The following is a 17,973-nucleotide window of genomic DNA, read 5'->3' on the forward strand; positions in this document are numbered from 1 at the left end:
GCTGAAAGCTGTGGTGTAGCCCGGCAGCTACAGCTCCAATTCGACCCCTAGCTCAGAAACTTTCCATATGCCACAGGCGCAGCCCTCAAAAGAGAAAAAAATAAAACGAAATAAAATAAAATAAAATACCATGTACTAATGCTTGCCCTGTGATGCTTGCATGTAGTGGAACAGTCTGTGTCCAAGTGTGAGTGTCTACAGTTCGAGCTCATGTGGTTCTTACATAACTTCAGGGAGCCTTTAGTCATTAGCCCATTTTGCAGAAGAGCACATTGAGGCACAGAGAAGCAAAGTCACTTGCCCAGGGGCACACAGCTTGTACATGACAAAGCTGGGCCTGGAACCCGGGTCCTCTGCTTCCTCCCCGAAGCCTGCTCGTCCCTCCTGTGGACCTCATCCTGCATGTCCTTGGCCCTGCGGGACGGGCTTTCCTGTTCCAGCTCTCCAGCTGCAGGCCCCTGTGAGCACAGCCTCCCCTCTCACTTGCCTTTGTCAGTTTAGCTCTGTCTCTCAGGCCCAGGCGCTCCAGGAGGACACCGGATGTCCTCGCACTTACGCCCAAGGCCCAGCACGTGATCCGTCTCAGTGCGCATGTTCTGAATTAGTGGACGGCGGGCTGGATGGTCCTAACCCTCCCAGAGGTGAAGTGGCTCTTCTGAGGCCGCACAGGAAGGGAGGGGCTGACTCCGGCCTCATTCCCACGTCCTGGGAAAGCTGGTCCAGGCCGGCCTCCAAGGCCCCCTTGCCTTTGGGGTGCCGCCTGGAAAGCACGGCATCCTCGTGCTTCCCCAGCCCAGGCTGCCCCCTCTGACTGTTCCTAACGGGTTGTGGAAAGAAAGACTAGGCAAAACGCAGAGGAAATGTCATGTCCTGGCATCTGATGAGAGGCGTGCACGAATGATCTGTGGATGCTCAGAATGGGCAGGCACTTGACGCATTGTCAGGCGCTCTGAGCTGGCCATATGGGTTTATTTTTGTGGATTTTGTACTGTGAACTTGAGTTGCTGTTAAACACAGCGTGAGTCATCGTCTGCTTCTGCCGTTGCATCCCAGCCTACACTGCCTTCACCAGAAAATGGTACAGAGCACCCTTGCGACCCTACCCACCCCACCCCCTGAGGGGGAGGGGGAGGCCTGTTCCTGGGAGCTCCACCCTTCTGTGCTTCCTAAACCTTGGCCCCCACCTTGACCCCTCCTCTCCACATCAGTAGTTTGCAGATTTTCACATCTCTTTCCCCAGTGAGGCTAAGTTCTGCTGGGGCAGTGGTGGGTTTATTTTTAATCCCGGTTTCTATAGGATCTGGGATGCCCACGTTGCCAACATGCACCTGTTGAAGGATGAGTGCCTATGTGTCTGTTTTATCACCCGTGTTCCTGCCTCGGAACCAGGGCCAAGAGCTCCGGTGGCTTTTGACGTGATCACCCACGTTCAGGTTCACGGAGGACAAGTTGGTGCAGGGAAAAGAATAGAGACTTGGGGTTGGACCAAACAGGGTTCACATCCTAGGTCAGCTTCCATGTGATTTGGGGTCCCCCAAATCTTAGTGTCTTTATTTGTACTGTGGGGATCAATTTCCACCCACCCAGAGGAGGTGTTGTCATGGCTGAATAAAATCACGCTTAGATGGCTCTGCACACCTCAGCCTATCTCCTTACCTGGGAAAAGAGTGGGGACTTGTGGGCCCAGTCCTGAGGCATCTCTTGAAAATTAAGCTTCCCTGGGAGTTCCCTGGTGGCACAAAGGGTTAAGGATCCAGCATTGTCATTGCAGTGGCTTGGATCTATGCTATAGGACACAGGTTCTATCCCTGGCCCAGAAACTTTCATATGCCTTGGGCGCAGCCAGAAAAAAAAGTGACCTTCCCTGATGCTGCCTCGGAGGGTCCATCCGCTAGAGGAAGTGATAGCCTTGGAGAAATTCAGAAATGAGCTCTGAGCATTGCAGGTGCAGGATTTTGTTGGCTTCACCCTCGAGACGGGCCTGGCAGGCAATAAAAGGGCTCAGGCTGTTGGATTCAGAAGGAAGATTGTTGGGTTCCAGGAAGGAATCCTTTAGAACAAACCCCAGAGGAGCCCCCCACCCAGGTCCTTCACAGAATGTTCTGGTAAGCTTTCTGGATAAAGCAAGCGTCTGACCATGGGAGTTGGGACCAATGATGAATGGAAATGCTTATGGATTTATAAGCCTTCAGCCCTTTTAAGGATGGTCTTCCTAAGATGAGACAGGTGCCCCCATCTTGAGTTTCACGTGTCATTAGAAATAGATTGCAATTCCTTTTTTTCCTCCTCTATTTGCATAGAAGTTGCCTGTGTCCTCTTCTTTCTGAGGATTAGGGTTAATTGATACACCTAGAAACAGAAGGCCAGTGCTTAAGGCAGGGATGATAAATGCCAGCACAGGTGCCGTAACTCAGCCCTCCCCTACTCATGGCAGACATACCCAATCGATCATCGCACTCTTTGTGCCATCTCTAGAACAGACCCCCTAGTCACAGTTCAGGGAACCTGCAAGCCAGAATTATAATCATTGCATTTTCTATTACCAAACACTTTCTCTAAATAGGGGGAAAACAATATACATATTCCAATTCAAACATGTACCACTGTACTGTGTAAATATTGAGGACCCTGGGGATTCCATCTCAATAGTCTTATTATCACCCTATTTTACTTGCATATAAACAATAAATACATTGCAAAGTATTAATGGAAAACCATGTTTAGGAATTACAGCGATTACCGATCAATTGGATGGAATAATTACTATAATCACTGGGTAATTAGAGTTTTCCTGGCCTGAGAGGGGAATGCATGAGCTCTGGGATTGATTCCTCTGCTCAGCAGAGTCTCAGAATCAGGAAGAGAGAGTCCTGAACCCCAGGGCAGCCAAGCTGGCAGCTGTAAGTTGGGGCAGCTGTCCTAGTACTCCCAAAGAGGAAGATACCACAAATGTTTTCCATGGAAGGTTGCAGGACCCCTGACTAAAAGCAGCTTAAGCTGTGAGTTTTGTTTTGGTTTTCACCAAATAAGAAATTGAGAGGCCAGTAGAACGGGACTGGTGCAGCCTCTCAACAGCAGCACCCAGAGCCAGCCTCTGTCCATCTTTCTGAGTTGCCGTCCAGAGGTTGGTGGTTAGTCACTTCATGGTCACAAGAAGGCTGCTGATGCTCCAGACACCACATTCGCATTTAAGGCAGGAATAAAGCAGAAGAGACAGTGACAGCAACATCTGTCCTTTTCCTTGTTAGGAGAAACCTCTGCAGACTTCTGCTTGTGTCTCATTGACCAGGAGAGGGTCACTTGGGAACCCTTGCTGCAAGGGAACCTGGGAAAGTAGGAGACAGGATATCCTGGTTGGCTCAGGTTGATCGTGGTCCTTCACCTGGGGCTAAGCCTGTGGTCACTGTGAACAGCAGGGGTTCTTGTAGCAAGAAGGAAGGAGAGCCTGGAAATTAGGTAGATAACTAATAATGTCTGTGTCAGACACTCCAGGAGATCATGACCCACAACTCTTTGAGGTATGACAGGCATCACTAGTAGAGCTGTAGAGATTTGTTGTTCCTTGTTCATTCATTCATTCAACACATGTTTGTTTGCTTGCTTATGCTTTTTAGGGCTGCACCCGCAGCATATGGAAGTTCCCAGGCTAGGGGTCCAATCAGAGCTATAGCTGCTGGCCTACACCACAGCCACAGCAACATGGGATCCGAGCCGGGTCTGTGACCTACACCACAGCTCACGGCAGCGCCAGATCCCCGACCCACTCAGCGAGGCCTGGGATCGAACCCGCATCCTCATGGATACTAGACAGATTCGCTTCCACCGTGCCACAACGTTTAACCAATGCCTAGTGGATGCCAGGATGGGGGGAAAGTAGAGAATTATTTAGAAATAAACAATAGGGAACATTTTTCTAGGAAAAGTGACATCTAAGCCAAGAATAAAAAAATGCGCAAAAGTTTGCCAACTTGTTTCACGCGTGCGCACGTGTGTGTGTGTGTGTGTGTGTCTGTGTGTGTGTGTGTGTGTTGGGATGGCCAGGTGGATGCAGGAGGGGCTGACAGGAGGAGAGGTGAGTGTTACAGACAGAGGGAACAGCATGTGTGTGAGCGTCTCAGTGGAGGAAGAGGCAGGATCTGTTTCCAGAAGTGAGCCTGGAAGGACAGACACCAGATACCAGAGGGTCTCAAGTTCCACCTTGAGTTTGGACTTTGTCCTAAAGATCCTGTCTGCCCCAGCCCATGAGCTGTATTGGTCAAGACTCTCGTGGGGGCGGCGGGGTGGGCAAGGGGAAATGCCTTAATGTTAAAAAGATGGAGGAAGGTAGTTATCGGTGCCAGTTATTAGGATGTCCAAGGGTAGCTGGCTTCCAGAACAGCTGGATCCAGAGGCTCAAATGACATCATCATGAATCTCTCTCCCGCTAGACTTTCTTCCTTTGTGCTGACTTCCTTCTCAGACAGGCTCTCGCTGACGCCGCAAGGGGCCATCAGAAGCTCTCCATGTACGTTCTGTGAATCTCGGACCAGACAGGAAAGAGGAGCAGTTCCAGCTGTAGGGAGAGCTCTCTTTGGCCCATTGGGGGTGACAGGACCATCCCTGAACTGAAGCCCAAGGATGCTGTGCTTTCATTGGCAGCCTGGCATCGGGTGCCTGCCACAGCAGCCTGCACACGGAGCAGAGAAATGACAATGCCATCACGCCCGGGTAGACTGAGTGCCAGGAGGCCCCGCCTGCCTCCTTCTTACCTCACCTGGCATCGTCTGAACCCCTCCTAGGTTCGCCAGCCTCCTACCCTCCTGTACCCCTTCCTGCTGCCCGTCCCTCCAACCCAGTGACACACATGAGCTCCCTGTGTTGATCCTCAGCCCTCCTCCCCCCCCCGCCCCCAGGCTGAAGGTGCTTCTCCTGCTCTGCATAATCCCCAGCTCTGCTTCCCTCTGTTCTGCTGCTACAGCCCCTCAGGGCAAGGGGACCCCTCCCTTCCCCTCCCCCACACCTGGCAGAGCGTGTCCGTCATCACTGGTCAATTCTGTCCTTAATAAGGGAAAATGCTGCAGTCTCCTCATGTTTCGTAAAGCAGGGACACAGGCCCTGTGTGTCGCCTTCTGTTCAGCAGAGTTTCCCCACAGCCTGGCCCGCATACCGCCGTGAAGGCATTGATTTATTCTGCCCCCCACCCAGCGCTGCTTGTTAGCATTCTCAATCGGACAAGAGGTATTGAGCCTACCTCTAAGGCACTACAAAATTATGAGTAGAAACCCATCTGGACTCTGGTTCACAGTGTGTTTTGCCGACGGAATGGGAAACTGAGACAAGGAAGTAACAGGTAACTTCGCAGAGGTGTAGGCGCCCTCCTGGTCTAGCTAGGATACCTCCAGTCTGACCTTCTCGGGGGAAGCCTCCTCTGAAATGCTCACTGTGTTATTCAGGACTTTTGGGGTTGCAGGCGGAAGATGCCTGACTCAAACAGGCAGAAGCAAAAATAAGTGAATGTATTAACTCTTGAAAATGAAAAATCCAAGAATAGCTGGCTTCAGGCGTGGCTGGATCCTGCAGCTTAAGCAATGTCATCACTACTTGATTCTCTCTCTCTTTCCCTCTCTTTCTCCCTCTGCCTCCCTCCCACCACCCTCCCTCTCTCCTCCCTCCCCCACCCAGCCCAACCCACCCATCTCCAGGATCTTCTGTTCAATGTGCTGTCCTTAAGCTGCATGTCTCCCACATTATCACGTGGAATTTCCAAGACACATCTTTATAGCTTAGTGGCTTCAGCAGGGAAAGGCTGCCTCTTTCCAGATTTCCTATGAGACATCCTGTGATAGTCTTGGATTGGCTCAGCTTCTGTCATGGATCCAGGGTCTACAGTCCCACCACCTGTTTCTGCAGGGCCCATAAACTATGAATGCTTTCTACACTTTAAAATGGTTGGAGGAGTTCCCATCGTGGCACAGTGGAAACGAATCCAACTAGGAACCATGAGGTTTTGGGTTCAGTCCCTGTCCTTGCTCAGTGGGTTAAGGATCTGGTGTTGCCCTGAGCTGTGGTGTAGGTCACAGATGCAGCTCAGATCCCGTGTTGCTCTGGCTGTGGCATAGGCTGGCCGCTGTAGCTCTGATTGGACCCCTAGCCTGGGAACCTTCATATGCTGTGGGTGCAGCCCTAAAAAGCAATAAAATAAAATAAAATAGTTGGAAAAAAAAACAAAAGAGGAGTTCCCTGGTGGCACAGCGAGTTAAGGATCTGAAGCTGTCATTGCAGCAGTCCAGGTCACTGCTGTGGTGTGGATTTGATCCCTGAACCTGGAACTTCCACATGCTGCAGATGTGTCCAAAAAACAAACAAAACCAAAAGAAGACCAGAATATAGTGGCGTGTGAAAGTTATATGAAATTCAGAATTACATAAAATTCAAATTATATGAAATTCAAATTTATTGAAACAGAGCCATGCTTATTTGTCTATGTATTGTCGAAAGCCACTTTGGTGCTGCAGTGCTGGACTTGAGTAGCTGAGGCAGACTGCATGGCTCACAAAGGTGAAAAAAATGTACTCTCTGGCCCTCTGTAGAAAACACTTGCTACACCAGCTATAATGGAAAAAATAAAAATCGTTTTTTTAAACAAAGAAGAACGGGGAGTTCCTGTTGTGGCGCGGTGGTTAACGAATCCGACTAGGAACCATGAGGTTGCGGGTTTGATCCCTGGCCTTGCTCAGTGGGTTAAGGATCCAGCGTTGCCGTGAGCTGTGGTGTAGGTGGTAGATGCGGCTCGGATCCCGTGTTGCTGTGGTGTAGGCTGGTGGCTACAGCTCCAATTAGACCCCTAGCCTGGGAACCTCCCATATGCTGCGGGAGCAGCCCAAGAAATGGCAAAAAGACAAAAAAAAAAAAAAAAAGAAGAATGAATAAACAGAAGAAGAAGAAGAAAAGAAAACGTTCGCCAAGCCCTAGTCTAGACACTCTGTGTAGCCATGAGATGCTTGAGTCACGTGCTCACCCTTGGTGTCTGGGGGCGGAGTCAGCCCAGCAGACCCCAGGGTGAGAATGGCAAAGGGCTTCCAAGGGAAGGGTCATGAGTCACAACAATCAATGTCCACTCTAGACCAGGACCTTAGACCCGTCTCAGACCAGGATCTGCCAGAAGCAGACACGGAGACAGTTGGTGAGCACTCACTCGTCCTTTGTGTCGTGGTAATGGGAGGGGCCCCGAGCACTGGCAGGGGTGGAGGGGAGTGAGTCAGGATAGGGAAGGGGAACGAAAGAGGCTGATATGGGGCACTTTCTTAAGTGGTTTCCACTATGGGCAGCTGGGTTCATAGGCTGGGGATCCCTAGGAGATGCTGTGAGGCATGTGCCACATGTATCCCCATCGAGGGGCAACGGAGTTGGGGTGTCCCTCCTCCAGCCCCTGCCAGCCCCTGGTTGTTGTGCATGCAGGTTCGTTCTGTTCTGGGTAACAGAGAGGCAGTTTCCTCTCCCACAGTCCATCCAGTTGTGGTTAATAAAGTCTTCTTCACGCACGGACTCTTTTTCTGGGAGTGAGGGGCTCCCAAGAGGCTGAAAATGTAAGTTCTCTTGTTCACCCTCCCCAGCACCCTTGCTAGGAGATACCAGAGCAATTGTGTTACCTACCTCAAGGCTCTAGTGAGCTGTGCACTTAATAAGCATTTGATGACAGCCCCCATCCGTTCCTAGCCTGGAGTTCAGGTTGACCAGATGTCCGATGTCTGGGACGTGAGGATGCCACCAGCCATGGCTATGTTGTTTGCTCTCAAGAGGACCTGTCCTATCTTTCCAAGCAGCGTCTTATGCCCTCCCCTTTCTCCTTGTTTGGACATATCTTGTTTATGAGAATGTGATAATATACCTGAAAATGTGTTACAATTCATGAAAATGTAATAGAACTCATCAAAGTTTATTATCATTAATTCAACAAAATGTATTGTGCCAGGCACTGGAAACATAATAAGAGTAGGGGGCAAACTTAGCCAAAAATGTCTGCACTCCTGGAACTTAGAACCTGGTGGAATTTATTGTTGTTGTTGTTGTTATTGTTATTTAATGAGGATCTGATAGTGGCTGTTGTTATTGAGCATCTGGATTGGGTGGGTTTTAAAGTACTAGTTTATAAGAATTCCCTGGTGGGCTAGTGGTTAAGGATCCAGTGTTGTCACTGCTGTGGTGCGGATTCAGTCCCTGGCCTGGGAGTTTCCTTATGCTGCAGGTGCAGCCAAATAAATACATAAATAAAGTGCTGGTTTGGGAGCATTCTTCTGTTTTAAGGGATTTTCTGATTGTCTTTTATCAGGCCACTCTATTAAAAAAGAGTAGGTTCCCTAATGGTTCCGTGTATTACTGTTACGGGTGAAAGCTGTTTTGGCAAGCACGTTTTAAAATAGTTTGTCATAAACCAATGCATCTGTGCCATTCCTTCATTAAAAATGCCTGTCCTACCAGCAGAATTGGGGTTCCTTACCCTCAGAGTGATCTTGTATTCCTGTAAAGTGTGATCATAAAATTCTCTACCTGCCTTTACACCTGCTTTGCCACCGACGTGTGTTGCCTCAAAGGAGAAAGGAACGAGAAGGGATGGCATCTCTAGTGAGCTCTGCATTTGTGAAAAATCACAATTCACAGGAAAGTTTCTTGGTTACCTGTGGATCAAATCCAAAAAGACAGAAAGAATAAGGACTGGGCTGCAACTGCAGAGCATTTCTGCATATTCCTTAAAGCACCCTGTGCACAGAGCCCAGGGAGACCCGGGAGCGGGGGAGCAAGGGGGGTCCTTGCGTGGATTCCCCCAGGCATTGCCACTCTTAAATTTTTTTTTTTTTTTTTTTGCTTTTTAGGGTCACACTGGCATCATATGGAAGTTCCCAGGCGAGAGGTTGAATTGGAGCTGCAGCTGCCAGCCTACACCACAGCCACAGCAGTGCAGGATCTGAGCTGCATCTGTGACCTATACCACAGCACATGGCAACACCGAATCCTTAACCCACTGAGCAAGGCCAGGGATTAAACCCAAGTCCTCATGGATCCTAGTTGGGTTTGTTACTGCTGAGCCAAAGCAGGAACTCCTTAAATTCTTCTTGTTGTATTTAGTTACTACCTTTAAGAGACCCTTTTAATAAATGTGAAATTTTTTAAGAAAAAAATTTTTTTTCTTTTTTGGCCACCCCATGGCATATAGACTTCCTAGGCCAGTGGTCATATCCTTGCCTGAAGTTGTGACCTATGTAAGAAAGGCAGATCCTTAACCCACTGTACTGGGCCTGAGATTGAACCTCCATCCCATCGCTCCAGAGATGCCACCAATCCCATTGCATCACAGTGGGAACTCCAAGCAAAATTTTTAAATGACACCCACAGACCCACCACCCCACTGAGGAACTAGAAAGTGACCTGCCCTGCTGAGGCCACCTTCTCATTCCACCCCCACCCCAGGTAACCACTCTGTGTCCTGTCCTCCTCAACTCATCTGACCTTATCACACAAAGCTCTGTCTTGAATTTTGTCTTTATCCTTTCCTTGCTTATTTCTCCATAAAGTCTTACCATATATTTATACAGCTCTAATTATTTTTTAATTTTTAAAAGTTTGACAGGAGTTCCCACTGTGGCTCAGTGGAAATGAATCTGACTAGCATCCCTGAGATTGCGGGTTTGATCCCTGGCCTCGCTCAGTGGGTTAAGGATCCGGCATTGCTGTGAGCTGTGGTTTAGGTCACAGACGTGGCTGAGATCTGGCGTTGCTGTGGTTGTGGTGTAGGCTGGCAGCTGCAGCTGCAATTCAATCCCTAGCCTGGAAACCTCCATATGCTGTGGGTACGGCTCTTAAAAGACAAAAAAAAAAAAGGTCTGACAAAAATGTCGTATTTTATGCAGGCTCTTGCATCTCACTCTTGTCACTCAACATTCTCTTGCTCAGATGCATCTGTGTTGTTTTATGTAGTTGTGGTTCATTCATTCTCACCGCTATAAATGTTCTGTGTGGCTGCAAAGCGCTTTAGTGAACCATTCCGCCCACGATGCGCGGTTGCGGTATATCGGGGGTGGAGATGGATAATTAGCAAATGCTACTTGGAATGTTCTCACCCTTGATTTCTGGACCATCCTTGGGTTCAGAGTAAGGAGTGACATCTCTGGGTTGTGGTTGACCTGGCAAGTCTTGGCAGGGAGAGTGACACCCACCTGTTTGACTTTACAACATTAAGGACTCTGCAAGTTCAAGGAGGTTCCCAAGTAGCCCTCTTGATCCCATTCCTTGGTCATAAGCAGGGTTTGCGTCCTGATTTTTTTTTTTTCTTTTTCTTTTTAGGGCTGCACTGCAGCATACGGAAGCTCCTGGGCCAAGGATCAAATCAGAGCTGTAGCTGCAGGCCTACGTTGAAGCCACACTGGATCCGAGCTGTGTCTTTGACCGACACTGCAGCTTGTGGCAATGCCGAATCCTTAACCCACTGAGCAAGGCCAGGGATTGAACCTGCATCCTCACAGACAATATGTTGGGTGCTTAAACTGCTGAGCCACAGTGGAAACTCCCACTTCTTAGTTTTTAAAGCTGCTCAGGGCTTGCACTTTATCCACTCAGCATTGAGGAAAAGAGAGATGGACAAGCAGCCCACACCTCCCATAATCAACTCATCCGGGGGACATCGTGCAAACTCCCTGCTTTAGCTCCAGCCCCTGGGGGAAGACTGTATGGCTACCCATGTGCTTCCCAAACCCTCATTCTGCCCCCTTAGGGCACAGACAGTTAGCTTTTCCTCTGTTTCGTCCCCAGATGCACAGAAGACAAGTTCTCAAGAGAAGGCCGTGTGGGGTAGTGGTTAAGTCCAGGGTCTCTGGAGTGGTCTGTCTGGGTTTAAGTCTTAGCCCCATCTCTCCACTGGCTGGAAGACCTTGGACAAGTTCCCCTACCTTCCCTGGCCTGAGTGTTCACTTGCTGGAGATAAGGAGGTCCATTGAGTCATCACCATGAAGATTAACTGAGGCCAATACACGCTTAGAACAGTGTCTGGCATAGAGGATACGTTGTATAAATGCTAGGTGTTATTTTTTTATGTAAAATGATAGCTGAAATATACCCAGAAAACTCCCTTGAGCAAAGCAAGTCCTTAATAAATGTGGGCTATTGATATGATTGCTATCATTACCAGGCAAACTCCTATTCATCCTTCCAGACCCAACTAAGATATCCCTCCCTGCCTCTCTCTTCTGACAGCATTTGGCACAGAGTACATAATCCCATCTATCTGGTTGTTTTTCTCTGCTGGTAGTTTTTGTTGCTGCTGTTGTGATATCTTCTGGGACAGGAACTGTTTTTCTCTTACTCATCCCTGTGTCCTTGATGGCCAGAACAGTGCAGGTGCTCAGTTTGTGAAACAAAGGGGTGAAGTCAAGAGAACAATAGATCTCGGAAGCGTATCAGGGCCTGTTCTCTTCTGTGTGGTTGCAGAGCAGGCAAAAAAGGGTGACAACCCACCCTACCCGACCCCACCCCCACATTCATTCATGACCTCGTTGTTGCAGTAATTCTGAGGGAGGGGGAGCCAAATGGTCTCTCTCCTGCCTCCTGCCCTCCACCAGTCCCTCCAGAAGCTCCAGCCAGATGCCAAGATGGGCCTCCAAACCCACCCCAGCCCTTCATTTTTCCCGACCCTCCTTAGCACCTGGCATTGCAGAAAACTGACTTCCCCTCAGATTGTGTTGTTCTCATTGGCTGCTTCAGACTAAGAATCACTTTCAGTTCTTAACTGAGTCCAGGAAAGGACTTGCACTCTAATGGCCAATTTGTGCACGTTCCCCTTAGAGGTCCATCCTTCCCTTTATTTAAATAATAGCCATTGACAAGATTAGGTGGCCAGGCCCTGGAGTGTCTGGGGTTGGGGAATCTAATCCCACAGAATTGCTGGCACATCATCTCCTTTTGACCTTTTCTCCCTAATCACAGCTGCTCCTCCATTTTTTGAACATTTAGCCCCATTGTCCACCTCTCCAGAATCCATGACTGTGGGAATACAGGTGCAAGGGAGGAGAGACATTTAGCGAAAGTACCTTCAATTTCTCTTAAACATGAACTCGAGGGTGCAGGCTCTCCTGAGGTCCAGAAGAGATTGCACTGCAAATTGCCTGCTGAAATGACTCTCACTATTCATGACAGGTGACAGAGGGGCTCTGGGCGTGATTTTCTGAACTGTGTTAAATGGGAGTTACCATTTGACCTTAGGCTGCCCTAGAGCTGGAAAATTCAACCCTCATCCGGGCAGAAAGAATCACATCTGCCTGGTCACTTAGCCTGGAGGCGGCCTCTTGCTAACTTCCCTGTTGTCCGCCATGCACCTCACTAGTCCTTGATGGAGAGAAATGCTTCAAATTCATGCAAGAGGCTCATTTATTTAAATGACCATATTATAGGCATCTGAGAGACAGATCGTGGATACCTATTTCATAAATGCATTCCTCCTATGCACCGGACACCCGAGGCACTTGGAATGGATATAGCTATGCCGGGATGCCAGATATCAAAGACCAGGGCTTCCTTCACAGAGTAGAAGATAGGTAGTTGATAGATACAGTCGGTAAATAGATAATTTAGATGGTGAGAAGGGCCGTAAAGAAAATTTAAAAGGGTAACATGAAGAGAGTAGTGGGGGCAGGAGAGACCAGATTGACTCTCAGGAAGAGACATTTGAATTGAGATCCGCATGTTGAGAATGAACCAATTCCGCACAGATCAAGGGAAGAACATTCTAAATGCCAAGAACAAGTGTGAAGGGCTGAGGGGCAGTAAGCTGGGCAGGTGTGGGGCTGGGCAGACTGTCACAGGTCATTCACTTGGAAACGGAGCCATATGTGGGCTCAAAATCTGGAAAGCCTGTGCCTCATCCAAAGCATTCAAGTGAAGAGTCCTGGGGGTGGGGGGCAGCCTTTTTAAAATCATTGCAGCATCAAAGGGTCACAGACCAGGCACAGGCAATGGGGTGCTGGATGCCGGGTGTTGGAGCTGGATGGTTCCATCCCTCCCCAGCTCTGCCTGCAGTGACATCGCTGCAGAATCTGCAAATGCCACAGATTGGGGGAGGGGGGGCTTAAAGGCAGTTTTTAAAGTTTTACCAGCATAGCACTGACTATGGGACCTCCTCGGGAGTGAAGGCACCAGGCAGCTGATTGGACCTGCCCAGTTACCTCTATCACCTCCCATCCTCTACTCTCTCCTCTGTGCCCTGTTCCAGCCACTCCAGGCTCCTGGCCAATCTTCTGACAGGCTGGATGGAATGCCAGCCTCCAGGCTGCTGCCCTTGCTGTTCCTCTTCCCCAGATATTTACAGGCCTGGCCCTCTGACCTCCCTCTGGCTGGACTGAGATGTCCCCTCTCAGTGAGTCCTTCCCTAACAGTCCCCAGCTTCCTGCCCTTCTCATTTCCCTCCCTGCCCTCTCTTTCTGCATAGCATTCAACACCTTCTCTCTCATGTATCTTTCACTGATTTATCCTTTTTATTCTCTGCCTCACCCCCAGCTAGAATCTAAGTGCCAAGAAGAAGGAGGGGTGATTTCTGTCTCTCTGTTCACTGTTTTATACCCAGCACTTTAAGCCATGCCAGACACACAGTTAACACTTATCTTCTATCAAATGTGTGAATGAATGGCCTGATCTGTGTTTTCTCTTTTCCCTCTGATGGATCCATCTGTCTGGTATTGTCTCTTATTTACAGATAAAGGTAGACATGCGGGACCAAGCAGACCTCAGTGAGGAAGCAGAGGCAGCCCCATGGGAGGAGCGTGGGTCTGAGGCCAGGGCAACTCTGTCCTATCATGTGAGGTAGCAGCCCTGGGGATGCCTCATGGTCCTGCATGACTCCATGACTTAGTCCCCCCAGAATTTTAATATCTAAAAGCAATGCTTGTGCTGAATGGAATTGACATCTGTTTACATTATCCCTCCATTCCTCATTTCCATGTGAAATCTGCTTGCCTTGATGCCGTACTCACATCCCAGGGCATGTTACACAGAGGAATCAGAGAGAAGTACGATTTGCAACGTTGTTTTTTTTTTTTTTTCCTTTGAGCTTTTCTCATTTTTTTAAAATTTTCACTTTTATTAAAGTAATACATGCACATAATTAAAAAATCAAAGCATACTAAATGGCTTATAATGAAAAATGCCAATCCAGTGCCCACCCCTCCCTCCTGATTCCAGCTCCCCAGGCGAACTCCTTCCCACATTGTAGCTGTTTCTTTTGCTCCTCGCCTCCATATTTTGAGGTAATTGGTATGTTGCTATGTCTTGGCTTAGACAGTATCTCTTGAAGTCCTGTAATGGTGGGTGAAAATGCAACATCTTGAGACCCCTCCCTCCCCAATCCTTCCCACACAGTTGTATCACACTTATTAGTTTCATTCAGTGGTCAATGTTGACATTTATTTTTTTATTTTTTATTTTTTATTAGGGATGCTCCCATGGCATATGGAAGTTCCCAGGCTAGGGGCTGAATAGGAGCTGCAACTGCCAGCCTACACCCACAGCCACAGCAGTACCAGATCTAAGCCGTGTCTGTGCCCTACACCACAGCTCATAGCAATGCCAGATCCTTAACCCACTGAGCAAGGCCAGGGATTAAACCCACATCCTCATGGATCCTAGTCGGGTTTGTTACCACTGAGCCCCAACAGGAACTCCTAAACATGCCAGGATTTTATTAGGGCAATGCCTGTGCAGGAGAAATGAAGGGAGCTGGAGAAGGCTGGGGAGCTGCCATCCTCGAGGATGAACGAGGTTTTAGCAGATTGGCCTGGGGTGGAAGAATGTTCCGGAACCAGCATAGGCCAAAACCCACAGGTGGGATCGATTTCAGCAAATCTGCGTCCCTGTCAGTGGATGTAAACTTTACAATTTCACTTTTAACCTTGAGATTTTTTTAAAAGAAATATTCCTCCCACCATCCCACTGCCCCGACACACCTCTTTTTATCCCGCACCTCCCCTTGTAGCCCTCACATCTGCACAGACACTTCTGCATGGCTTCATTTTTGCTGGTCTTGAGTTTTACGAACCCGCCAATAGGCCTTCCCGTGCCAGGGGGCCTCCACACAGCACTCAGCCTCTGTGTGTCTTCACTTCAGAAGCCACTTGTTCAGTGAGACAAAGACACCTTGAATCTCTCCCTGCGAATGCTTTGAACTGCCTCCTCCTGCTGAGGAGAATGTGATTATAATAGCTTCAAAAACATGTGGTTCATCTTGTGAAACTGGATTGGGATGATCATTGTACAACTGCAGATGTGATAAATTCATTGAGTAATAACAAAAATTTTTTAAAAATTAAAAATCATAAAAATAAAAATAAAAAAATATTGAAAACATGTGATTCAACCTCCCAGGTGTGGAGACCAGACAGAGGTCCTCCAGAGGGATCTAGTTTCCTTTCCTGAAGTGTGTGTTCCGAGCTCTTCTTCACAAACCTCTGGCATCTCATCTGGGTAGAGCTTGTTTCTATCTGCAGCATCCCTGGTCCAGCCTCAGAGCCTGCGTTGGAGGTGGATAAGTGTCTGGCCTCAGGAAAGCCCCTGCTCTACCCTCACCCTCACCGTTTTCCCACTCACCCTTTAAGGCAGTTTGCTTTCCTTCTCTGGGCCTCCATTTTCTCATCTGTAAAATGGGGTCAATAACTAGCCTGACCTCCTCTCAAGGTTACTATGAGGGGAAAATGAAGTGCTATAAGCTGAAGGCCTGGCTGGAGCAGGTACCTGGCAGCTGTTACTATTATCCCCGTCTTCAGCTTCTCCACGATTAACAATGACTCCCTAAAACAGGCTTCACATTTTCTCAACTCCACTTTGCAAAATAGCATCCTTCCTCAGCTGTCACCCTAGCTGAGCATATGCTATACGAACTGTATCTTACAGGCATTCCTGTGGGCACAGAGCCGAGATTTAAATGAGATTGTTCTCAGTGAAGAAAATGTGAGCTGCTGTAGGGTATATTTTTGTCCCATCTGAACAGGAATCAACTCAGATGACAGAGTCCCTTTCCAGAAGGGAGCAAATGGAGTTTCTTATTCCATGGCCTTTTCTTGGTGTCTACTGGGCTGGCCAGGTGGCCTGAGGAGCTGACAGCTTCCTATTTGGTAACTTCAGAGACTTGTCCAACATCCCACTATAGTGCTTCATTGGTGTGTGAGTTAGGAGAGTGATAAGCGGATAGATGTGTGTATGCTTGGATAACTGGATGGATGGGTGAATGGATGGAGGATGGATGGATGGATGGGTGGTTGGATGGGTAGATGGATGATGGGTGGATGGATGGATGGGTGAATGATGGGTGGATGGATGGATGGGTGGTTGGATGGGTAGATGGATGATGGGTGGATGGATGGATGGGTGAATGATGGGTGGATGGATGGATGGGTGGTTGGATGGGTAGATGGATGATGGGTGGATGGATGGATGGATGGATGGGTGGATGGATGGATGGGTGGGTGGTTGGATGGGTAGATGGATGATGGGTGCATGGATGGATGAGTAGAGGGATGGTGGGAGGGAGCAAGTCCTTTCTTTAGTCTTGGATGTCCTTGATGAGCAGGCTGAAAGTTTCTCAGTCTGTCCTCTGTGGTACCCCTGTGTTCTTTGTGATGTTAATAGCTGCTCTTCAAGAAGTGTGTGTTAGTCCAGGTCCTCCAAGAAGCAAAAATCAAAGTGGGAGTAAACATGCAAGGATTTCATTAGGGGCAAGGGAAAATGCTCAAGAAAATGAAGGGAGCTGGAGAGGGTTGGTGAGCTGCCATCCCTGAGTGATGGAGAGAGAAGTGTTAGGTGGAAGCATCCTAGATTGCCCTGGCACCTAAGGGAGGTTTGGCAAAGTCATCCAGGGATGCTTAAACCAAAGCTGGCCATCAGAGGAGTCCCCATCTCCAGGTGTGGGACTGACTTTGAATCCCTGTCATGCTCTATCAGTGCCTGGGGGCAGCCCTGGGGACGTGTGGCTTCTGTGCAAAGGCAGCAGCAGGGCCCTCAGTCTGTGGTATTCCCTGTACTTGGAAGTAGGCAAGGTTATATTCTCTTGGCCAGTGTAGGGGAGGACATTTCTGTATACATACAAGTTTGGGGACTGCTCTATTTTGCAGTCCTGGGGACTCAAGGTACACTGACATAGCAAAGTGCCCAAGAAACCCTGCAATAAAGAAGTCTGTTGAATCCATCATTTTCTAAGTTTATTTGGCTTTGGAGCCTTTTTTCATAGGATGGTTCCAAGGAATACAGTTTGAGATCCAGAGGTCTGTCTAAGTGTAGCCCAAGGAGTTCCCAAGTCAAGGAGGAGCAGGAAAGAAAAGAGCAGGGGAAAATGTGAGAAAGAGAAATAATTATACACGGACAGAGGCAGAATGAACACAAAAGCACACATCAAGGGAGAAATTGAATGTCACTGGTTATTTTCAGCGCCATGCAATACCAAAAATAAAATACACACACAAAGGATCTAGGTGTGGAGTTCCCTGGTGGCTTGCCAAGTTAAGGATCCGGTGTTGTTTCTGCAGTGGCTTGGGTTGCTCCTGAGGAGTAGGTTTGATCTCTGACCCAAGAACTTCTGCACGACACAGGCATGGCCAAAAAAGCAGAAAAAAAAAAAAAAGAATCTAGGTGTTACTGGTCAAGGATGACACAGAAAACAAGATCATTTCAAGCCTGCCTCCTGTGTGCACAGCACACCATAGTTTATAAGGCTCTTGCGCATTTGCCGTCTCCTGTGAGTATCACCCCAACCCAGTGAGGGAGCCTGGGCTGGAGAGTTATTACCTTTATTTTGTTGTTCAGTGGCTCCTACCACCATGACAGTAATTGTTGAATTCACTGAGCACCTGCTTGCTAAGTACCAGGCACTAACTTAAGCAATTCCACCTTTATTAACTTGATTCTTCCCATACAGGAAGATGACTGCAGCCCAGAGAAGTTAGGTGACTGATTCAAGGTCACACAGCC

The 17,973-nt window shown here is 48.5% G+C and overlaps 1 protein-coding gene and 1 long non-coding RNA gene across 5 annotated transcripts in view; both read left to right on the plus strand.

Moving 5' to 3' along the window:
* The window catches only part of KAZN (kazrin, periplakin interacting protein), a 1,160,468-nt gene that overhangs the window by 901,159 nt on the left and 241,336 nt on the right, over positions 1 to 17,973 (plus strand). The window lies entirely within an intron of this gene.
* On the plus strand, positions 7,334 to 15,308 carry LOC146402569 (uncharacterized). Its single transcript, XR_014807153.1, has 2 exons — positions 7,334 to 8,178; positions 9,777 to 15,308. It is a non-coding gene; the product is annotated as an uncharacterized LOC146402569 (long non-coding RNA).

The sequence above is a fragment of the Sus scrofa genome, chromosome 6 (genome assembly GCF_054392235.1).
Source record: "Sus scrofa isolate SSC_HxYL_T2T_F1_AM1 chromosome 6, Sscrofa_HxYL_maternal_Yorkshire_Landrace_v2.0, whole genome shotgun sequence".
In the NCBI taxonomy this organism is placed as follows: domain Eukaryota; kingdom Metazoa; phylum Chordata; class Mammalia; order Artiodactyla; family Suidae; genus Sus; species Sus scrofa.